This window comes from Molossus molossus, unplaced genomic scaffold, assembly GCF_014108415.1.
Source record: "Molossus molossus isolate mMolMol1 unplaced genomic scaffold, mMolMol1.p scaffold_m16_p_17, whole genome shotgun sequence".
NCBI lineage: Eukaryota > Metazoa > Chordata > Mammalia > Chiroptera > Molossidae > Molossus > Molossus molossus.
Window position 1 is genome coordinate 50,550,505 of NW_023425352.1, and position 10,514 is coordinate 50,561,018.

The window sequence follows — 10,514 nt, forward strand, 5'->3', positions numbered from 1 at the left end:
CTGGTTTGTTTCTACATTTAAAAAATATGGAATGTCTTAAAGATTTTATTTAAAGCTTTGTATAACGGCCATTTGTAGTATAGCACGAAGACAATGCACTGTAAGGAACTGCATGGGAATAAGTCACATTTGGTGAATTGTTTGACCAGTTTTCTACACCATTGCTGAGGATGCCATGGATCGAATTCTTGGACAAACATTGCTGTCTATTGTACCCCTATACCAGGAGCTGTTCTGGGTGCTGGAAATACGCAGTAAGCAAGACGTGTTATATGGAGACAAATAGGAATAAGTTAAATACATAATGTCAGCTCTGTGAGGGTAGAGATTATTGTGTGTTTAGTTCACTGCTATGTTTTCAGTGCCTAGAATATAGTAGAAGCACAGTCAGTCTTTGTTCAATGAGTGGATGTAATTTCAGAGAATAACTACTAGCATCAAGTAGAATAAGGGAAAGAGTAACAAGTGGTAGTGGTGGGCTATTTTAGATGGAGTGGGTGCTCTTCTCGTGTCCTAAAGTCAGTCTGATGCATAGTGGCCTCTACTTGTCCAACAAAGTTTTCAGGCCTGGTTAGACATAGAGCTAAAAGGAGCTTAAGGGCCATAGGCCTTGGAGTTGGACAGACCTTTCACCTTCTCATCACTACCAGCTCAGTGACCTTATCCTCTCGAGGGATTGGTCTCTGCATCTGAAGACGGACAATAATGCTGACTTAGAGTTGTTCAGGAGGTTAAATGTGATGAGATGCCATTTAGTACAGTGCATGGTATACAGGAAGTGTTTTTAAAGTGAACCTGGCCTGGCAGGTGTGGCTCAGTGGTTGAGCATTAATCCATGCACCAAGAGGTTGCCAGTTCAATTCCTGGTCAGGGCACATGCCCAGGTAGTGGGCCAGATCCCTGGTGGAGGCATGCAGGAGGCAGCCAACCGATGTTCTCATCGATGTTTCTTGTTTCTCTCTTGCCCTTTCCCTTTCTCCCTCTAAAATCAATAAAGAAAAAAGAAAAAAAGAAACAGTTTGCCAAGCTAGTCATCTCTTTCTGGCTCTTTCTTTTTTTTTATCCTCAACTGAGGACATTTTTCCATTTTTTGTTCAGATAGAATGGGAGGGAGAGAGAGGAAGAGAGAGAGAACCATCGACGTGAAAGGGACACAACGAGTGGTTGCTACCCGCACGACCAACCAGGGCCGGGGACAAACTGCAACCGAGGCACATGCCCTTAGCGGGAACTGAACCCGGGTCTCTCTGGACTGAAGGCCGATGCTCTAACAGCTGAGCAAAACTGGCCAGGGCTCTTTCTGGCTTTTTCTTTTTCTTTTTTCTTTTTAATCCTTACCCGAGGACATTCTTTCCATTTTTTGTTCAGATAGAGTGGGAGGGAGAGAGAGGAAGAGAGAGAGAGAGAAACATCGACGTGAAAGGGACACATCAAGTGTCTGCCACCTGCATGACCCAATTAGGGCCGGGGACAAACTGCAACCGAGGTACATGCCCTTACGGAACCAAACCCGAGTCTCTCTGGGTTCAGTTCACACTCTAACTGCTGAGCCAAACCAGCCAGGGCGAGAGGGCAATCTTTATTCTTGTAACTTTTGCCTTTGTGAAAATAAAGGCTGAATAGGTGGCACTGACTGTATTTCTGCCTTGCTTGTGGGTAAACAATAGTGAAATACCCAGAAGGGCATATTTCTTTAGATATTCTATATTGGACAACTTTGGCTTCTAGAATTTCCTTCCCCTGTGACTTATACCATAGCAGACATAGTTCATTTTTGCCCAGATGGTCTCAAGAGATAACCATGAACTGAACTGGATAATGGATTTAGTCTTGTATTTAAGGGATGAATTATATCACTTAGAGGGTTAATTCTCCCACTTTCTCCATTTTGGGGGCCACAGTTGGTAATTCATAGAAGACACTTAAGCAAGACTCTAGCAAACATTGCCAAAGGAAGTGTTAGTGAAGGTCTCAGATAAGAGGCGTGGAGGTGGGATGCCATAAGGGAAGGGCTTGAACACTGAGCTAAAGAGTACGTATAAATAGCCTTGGCCAGTGTGGCGCAGTGGATAGATAGAGCGTCGGCCTACAGACCAAGGGGTCTCGGGTTTGATTCCCAGTCACGGGCATGTACCTGGGCTACAGGTTCGATCCCCAGCCCTAATCAGGATCTTGCGGGAGGCAATCTATGTGTCTCATATTGACGTTTCTCTCTCTCCTTCCCTCCCTTCCACTCTATCTAAAAAATCAATGGAAAAATATCCTCAGGTGAGGATTAACAACAGCAACAAAAAGAGTATAAATAGTGCACTGGCTGGTGTGTCCCGTGCACTGAAAGGTTGCCAGTTTGATTCCTGGTCAGGGCACGTGCCTGGGTTGCAGGCTCAATCCCCGGTAGCAGGTGTGCAGGAAGCAGCTGATCAATGTTAACGCTCTCACGTTGATGTTTCTCTCTCCCTCTGCCTTCAACTCTCTAAAAATCAATAAACGTAAAAAAAAAAAAAGTTTAAATAGTGATAGTTTACCTTTCATCTTTCTCTTTGTGGGGGTGGGAGAGCTCTGTGGTTAGGCAAGAGAAGAGGTTAACGAAAGATCAAATCAGGTGAAATAACAAAAGAAAAATATCATTGGAGTGACTCTGAGTACTTATCTGCAGAGCGCTTAAAACTCACTATGAAAACAACCTGGTCTCTGCGCCAAGCTTGACATGTCCTTTATTTTTCTTTGAGGGCTTCTGGGCCAGCTCGGTCCCAGGCATCGTTTCCTTAAGGCCATGTCTCCACCTTTCTAAAACAACTCTGTTGTTCTTGCAGTTTTCTAACAGGTGTTGAAGCCCTCTCTGGATCATTGTGAATTCAGCTAAGCATTACCATGGGGCAAGGACCGAGAATTAGATGCTGACCTCAGTTCCATCTGTACAGATCTGGATAATTTAATAAAATGTGGTTAGTATGTAACTGGTTAGAAATACAGGCAAATTTGCCCTGGCCGGTTTGGCTCAGCAGTTAGAGCGTCGGCCTGCAGTCCTGAGAGACCCGGGTTCGGTTCCCGCTAAGGGCACGTACTTTGGTTGCAGTTTGTCCCCGGCCCTGGTTGGTCGTGTGGGTGGCAACCACTCGATGTGTCGCTTTCGTGTCGATGCTTCTCTCTCTCTCTCTCCCTCCCACTCTATCTGAACAAAATGTCGAAAAATGTCCTCGGGTGAGGATAAAAAAAAAAAAAAAAGAAAGAAATACAGTCAAACCTTGGTTCTCAAATATCTCCCATCTCAAACAATTCACTTCTCAACACAACACTTTATGCTGATACCTGTGTGATCAGTCACACGTCTCTCGGGACAAAGGAGAGAATGCGCGAGTGTGTTTACCGCTAACCCTTGTGTTGTTAAATTGTGCTGTGAATATTTTCATGTTTTGTTTTTTTTTTGCTTTTGTTGCTGCTTATTATTAAATTTCCATTTTTTATTGTATAGTCTATTTCTTTCTTGGTTAAATTTTAATTTACATTTCATGTCCTTTTTTTTTTTATCCTCACCCGAGGACATTTTTCCATTTTTTGTTCAGGTAGAGTGGGAGGGAGAGAGAGGAAGGGAGAGAAAGAGAGAAACATCGATGTGAAAGGAACACATCGAGTGGCTGCCACCCGCACAACCGACCAGGGCCGGGGACAAACTGCAACCGAGGTACGCGCCCTTAGCGGGAACCAAACCCGGGTCTCTCAGGACCGCAGGCCGACGCTCTAACCGCTGAGCCAAACCGGCCAGGGCTGTTTTTTATTATTTTTAAATATGTTTTTATTTATTTTTTTTAGTGCGAGAGAAAGGGAGAGAAATAGAAACATTGATGTGAGAAAGAAATATCGATTGGCTGCCTCCTGCATGTTCCCTACTGGGGATAGAGCCTGCAGCCTGGGCATGTGCCCTGACTGGGAATCAAATTGGGACCTCTCAGTCCATGGGACGATGCTCAATCCACTAAGTCACACTGCTGGGCTGTCCTTTTTGTTTTTAAAGTTTGTTTATAGATTAAACAGCATATTAGACATGTACTGTATACGAAAGGTTAAAACAGGGAATTGCCCTGGCCGGTTTGGCTCAGCAGTTAGAGCGTCAGCCTGCGGTCCAGAGAGACCTGGGTTTGGTTCCCACTAAGTGTGCGTACCTTGGTACGCCTCTTGCATGCTCCCCGCACTGGGGATCAGGCCCACAACCTGGGCATGAACCTTGACTGGGGAATCAAACAGGTGACCTCTTGGTGCATGGGTCGATGCTCAAGCACTGAGCCACACTGGCCGGGCTGTTTTCAATTATAGACAGCACTAGTATAGTATTTCTTAGAGGTGGTCATCTTATTAGCTGAATTTAAACTGCTCAAAACAAATGAATAGTTCTGTAAAATAGGTTTTGGATTTTTGTTGTAGTTTTTGTTTTAGCATTTTCTTGCTTTCTGGTGCCACAAAATACTTCAAGTTCATCTTGTGTCTGTACGCTGTCCCAGCTCTAGAATCAGCCATTTCTCCAAGGGGCACTTTTTTTTTTTAAGAGTGATTTAGAAACCAAGGTCTAGGCACTAGATATGCTTATTGCTATTGGATATCATTGCCTCTTGGGTTTCTCAGCTGACAGCAAGGAAGTATATGTGAATGTATTAATCTATGCGTGTACACATATCTATAAATATTTATATATAATACATGTATATAAGATCACATACATACATCTCTATATTAGGCTAAACTTGAGTTTATACTGATGTTGTCTACCCTAATCCAGGGATATGGATCGTTCTACTAAAAGGTTTGAGCTGGCGGGAGATCACATCCACAACGCGAGGCCAGTGTAGAGCAAAATGGCTTCATTGCATACGCCTGGGTGCAGGCGTGCTGAGCCGTAAATTTCGAGCTCAGCATCAAAATTTCTTTGTTCTCTGGCTTTTATAGTTACAAACTACAGAAACTAAAAAAAACCTACATTAGAAAAAGAAACCCTCATTCTCTTGGCACCGCGTAATTGGTGCCGGGGCTGATACAAGCTGTCTCGGGTAAGGAGGAGTCTGCTCCAGCAGAGGTCAGGACCATCATTAATCTCTTTTTTATGGTCCCTCCAAGTTTCCCAAGGCCACCATTAACCCCTTATCTTCCTGGCTCCCAGGGTTTTTAGAAAACTGCTCAGGTGTTTATGTGCAGGAATGACTGGTCAGAATGGAGTTTAATTTTGTTAAAACATTATTAACCCTTTCATCTACCTTTCCCCTTGCTTGTCTGTAACCTCCTACTACATCAGCGAGAACCCTGCCTCCCACCATCCACCTTCGGTTTACTTACTTGGTCAGCTCCAGTCTCCGTGTGTCGTGGGTGCAGATTCGTGAAGCCGTGCTCCTGGGGAAACAGCTCCATCAACCGAGTCCAGCGCTATGGATGGTTCTGCTGCCTTTAGTCTTGCTGACTCCACTCGTTTCCAAGATTCTTAGGTCAGCATCTTCCCATCCTCTTTAATGAGGCTATTTCACACGTTTATAATACACTTAGGTTCTTTTGTCAGTCTGCATTGCATCCCTGATCTCCTAAATAATTTTTAAAAATTCAAATATATAAAAGTTCGTTCTTTGTGCTGTAAAGTTCTGTGGGTTTTGACAGATGTGTCTGTCATGTATTCACGGTGACAGCGTCATTTAGAATAGTTCCACTGCCCTAAAACTCCCCTGGGCTTTGCTTACTCAGTCTAACCCCCGCCAACCAAACCCCTGGCAACCACTGATCTGTTCACTATCTCTGTAATTCGCCTTTTCTGTGTCTGGTGTTTACATTTTCCTCTGAGGCCATTTCATTTTACCAGAGGAAAAATGGATCCCCAAACTCCTCCTGGGGAGGGAGGGAAGGGATGTCTACTGGCGGAAATCAGACAGAAGGGTCTCCTGTTCAGCTTGAAGGCTTCACTTTGTGTCCTGTGTTCAGTCTGGTACCTCACTCCCACTTCCCAGGGTGCTGAATGGTCGGTCCTAAGTCCAGAGGCTGTTGGGTTCAATCTCTGCAGAGAATGAACAGTCTCCTGTAGGGGTGGGGGTTGGTGGTCACTCATTGCTCTAGGTTGAGGGGCGCGACTGGGGCCTAACTGCTGTTTTATCTAGACTTTTAGCCAATCCCTGTTTTCGGCTCTCTGTGTTGCCTCCCACTTTTCAGAGGCATCTGGGCCGCCAATCCTGAGCCTTTCCCGAGTTATAAATACCACTGCTCATTTCTTAGCAGATCACTCTCTGCAGACACTTAGGGTTCAGTGTTTACTCTGCCAAACCACTGCTTTTCTGTCAGCTTCTCTCTTCCAAAATTATGTCCAGCTCTCTCTCTCTCTCTTTTTTTTATCCTCACCCAAGGGCATGTTTCCATTTTTTGTTCAGATAGAGTGGGAGGGAGAGAGAGAAAGAGAGAGAGAGAAACATCGACATGAAAGGGACACATTGAGTGACTGCCACCCACACGACCAACCAGAGCCGGGGACAAACTGCAACTGAGGTACGTGCCCTTAGCGGCAACCGAACCCGCATCTCTCTGGACCGCAGGCCGACGCTCTCACCGCTGAGCCAAACCAGCCAGGGCATGTCCAGCTCTCTTAACAATCACTATTTCATTGCTCTTTGTCTTAGTGGTTGTATGCCACGTTTAACCAGAAGCCTCATTTTCTTTTAGAAGTTTGCTCTTTTGTGCAACTGTAATTGTCATTACTCTGAAAAATGCCACCTTTCCTTGTATGGCTTTCCTTGATGTGTATTTTGCCAATACAGCTCTCTTAACATACAATACAGTTGAAATAAAAAAGTAATTGTGTGCAATCGATTTCCTCCTGAGCATTCTGTCTTCTCTTGGGCTTGGAATAAACCCATTAAAAAAAGATCAGTAGCATTCTTTTGAAACTTGCTGAGGTTAACATTTCGGCTTCATTTGGGGTTGATCCTATGGAGACACCATAGTAACTGTCACTACCGGCAGTATTTGCAGGTTTTTTCTTAGACGTTTATGGAAGTTTGCTTTCTAACACGGTCTCGTTCTTTCGCAGCAAGTGGAATCGGCAGGTCGGACTGACATGGACAACTTAACTTTGGACTTATCAGTAAAAAGAATATGGGGCAGAGTCCAAGCTCTAGTTCCTTTAGTAACAGGAATAGAATATTTATAAAATTCCTAACTGTTTCTCTAATTCCAGTAAATGCAACTGGTACCTTCTAATGGGTTCTAGTCATGTTTTGTTGAAAACAATGCAAGGGCTGAATGCGATGAGATGAAATAGCAGTTTTAATAAGGGTCCTAGCTAGGTGAAGGCTAAAGAGATGCTTGTAGCTTGCGCACCGTGGCCCACATGCCTCTCCTTATGTGGTCTCATTTATGTTCACTCTCATAGTGACCACTGAGGCCGCTATGAGCCCTTTACAGATATGAACGAGGGGCCTTCTTCTCCAGTGAGGGCAGAGCCCAGGAGGGAACCCAGGGCCCGTGCACTGCACTGTGCTACCAGCCTTGGGCTGGGTGTCCCAGCTTAGGGGCGCGTTTCCCCTGTGCTTTGCTTCCAGGTTAGCGAGGGCAGGGACTCTGGAGCTATGCGACCCACATTGAAATATCAATTCCACCATGCACCAGTTGGGCTCTGTGCCTTAGTTTCTCCATTTGCAAAATGGAGAGAATTATAGTTGCAGTGGGGATTACTATTGTAAAACACTGTACAAGTGTTTACTAAATAATATAGGTACATCCTATTGGATTTCTAGTCCTCTCACCGCTTAAAGAGAAGCAAATATTTTCTGTAGGCCTTACCAAAGGCAGAGCTGCACAGACACGTGTAGAGGTGAGAGCATTTCCCTTCGTACACGGAGGATTTGCAGCAGATGGGTAGTACACTTTAACTGAAATGGGTCAAGTAGGTCTTCTTAGGCAGAATCCAAGATACGCTTACACCCAGCTATCCTAGAATAGCTACATAGAGCTTAGTAAGAAAAGTTCCAAGGTTGGACTGAAAAAGTGAGGGGCTGAGCTGGATGAGTACAAATGCTCGTGATCTTTATAACCATCAAGCCTCCTGATTCAGTAGGCTAACTCAGACCTAGGTAGTGTAGATGCTGATATGCTTAGGAAAAAAGTGGAATGATGTAACAGACGGAAATCGGCTGGTGGTGTTTGCCACATTAAAGTCGCGAAGGCTGCCTATCTGGTGCACACTGTGCGGCTGCAGAGACCTTTGGCTACAGCTCTGCTTCCCTTGGTCTCAGGCCATTGGAACCTGCTGTGCCTGTATTGAATAAATCAATGACAGTGGTGCCGTACTGCATCACAGAGGTTACTTAAAAAAAAAAATGTTTTCATTGATTTTAGACAGAAAGGGAGAGAGAAAGAGAGAGAGAGAGAAACAGATATGTGAGAGAAACATCAGTCAGTTGCCTCCCACATGTACCCTGATTGGTGATCAAACCTACAACCTAGGTATGTACCCTGACTGGGAATCGAACCAGTGACCTTTTTGGTGCATGGTTCAGTGCTCAACCAACTGAGCCACTCTGGCCAGGACGAGGTCACTTTTATTTTATTTTATTTATTTTTAAAAATTGATTTTAGAGAGAGAGGAAGGGAGAGAGAAAGATAGAAACATTGATGAAAGAGAAACAGCAATCGGCTCCCTCCTGCGTGCCCCCTACTGGGGATCGAGCCCACACCTGGGCATGTGCCTTGACTGGGAATCGAACTGGGACCTCTCAGTCCATGGGATGACGCTCAATTCACTGAGCCACAAAGGCTGGGCTAAGGTCACTCTTTCAATAGAGGAATTAAGATGAGTGCTATTATCATCTGTGGGCAGGTGACCTGCCCCAATATGTTTTTCTCAGCCTGTGTAGACTCAAGCATAACACCCCTGTTTCAGAATACCAACAATTCCATACATTTGGGGAACTGAATAGTTTCAACAACTAGAGATTAACCTTTGTTTGCTCTTATAATAGACGAAGTAAAGGAGCTAAAAGAGAGTTCATATTCTGAGGGGTTAACAGACCGAGAGGATTGGGTTTTTCAATCTGGGAGACATTGTCTGATATTTACTTCTCAGATATAGATCCAGAAAAGTGTCTGGAGTAATTTCAATCAAGCACTGCAGACTTAAGCTATACGTCCATTGGCTCATCCACGTGATGGGCGGGTGGGGAGCAGCGCTGGAGATCAGCGGCTTTTGGAGAGACAGCTCTTGAAGGTTCTCTCACCAGGCACTAGGTTGTAATTATTTTGATGAATGAGATTATGCAGTAGAAAAGCAAACAAAGTGGAGGCTGCTAAGCTGATCAGGAGAACATGTTTCTTCCCTTTTATGGAAGAGGATGTGTGGTGTAGCAGTGCCGGGCAGGTGCCCAGTAACATCTGGTCAGTTGCTAATTTTAGAAAGTGTCTCATTAGTATTTGGGAAGTATGGTCAAGAATTCCTTCATTTGCCTCCCCAGCCCCCTGGAAGGACCCTGTTGAAGTGTATGTCTGTGCTTAGTTTCCCGAGTAGTCGGAATTCTTGACAATAACCCAGCAGAATGCTACTGCTCCAATAGTTACCAACTGAGCATTTATTGCCAGGAGGAAGAATCAAGGCAATATTATGATTAGTTAACAGCTGAGCCCCTGTATTGAACTCCTGGGTTTGAGTCCTCACTGTACCACTTAGAAGCTTTGCAATTTTGAATAAGTCACTTGACCACTTTTGGGCTTCAGTTTTCTCATCTGAAAAATGGGAATAGTAAATGCTCCACCCATGTTAGCTGCTACTAACACCATTGTTATTGTTATTGTCACTGATTTCATTAGCTGACCAATGACTGGGAGGAGAGCAAGGTCTGCTATACTCACACACTGGCCCCTTTCTGGGTCTTCCTCACATCAAGTATGGCGAGTGAGATAATCAGGCGAGTACAGCAAATAACTTCGTGGCATGAGACATTTCTCAGTGAGTACTGGCGACTTCAGTTCCTTCTTTCTCTTGCATATTTTTTTCTGGGTCACTACCTGTGAAATCAAGGTTTTCTGGCTTAACATTGTGAATAGATAAACCTTAATCCATTGTTTTCCATTACCGTGGACTATCACAGATGGAGGGATTTGTTCCAGCGTTCTCGGAGTCTCCCTGAGCAGGGCAATGTTTAGTCTTCATTAAGGCAGTGCCGCAGAGGAGCAGGGAGTCATGGAGCCACTGCTGGTTTGAGGAGAACAGGGCCAAAGAGAAAAGCCTGAGAGTGGACATTTGCAGAGCAGCTCAGCTGGTTGAAAGTTCTCAGATTTTCCTTGGTCAGCCCAGTGGTCTTGGTGGACTACTGGCGTGAGAGTGTTGCTAGGCAACGGGATTTGTGTCACCAGTCTCAAACAGTCAAGCGATCCATCCCCTGCCTCCCCTCCACCAACCCTCAGCTGCCATCCCGAGACTTCTGTTAGACAATCAAGTGTGCTGGAGGGAGGGACCAGAGAGAGGGGCAAAGTTTAATCACTGAACCAAGCAGCCTGGAAGT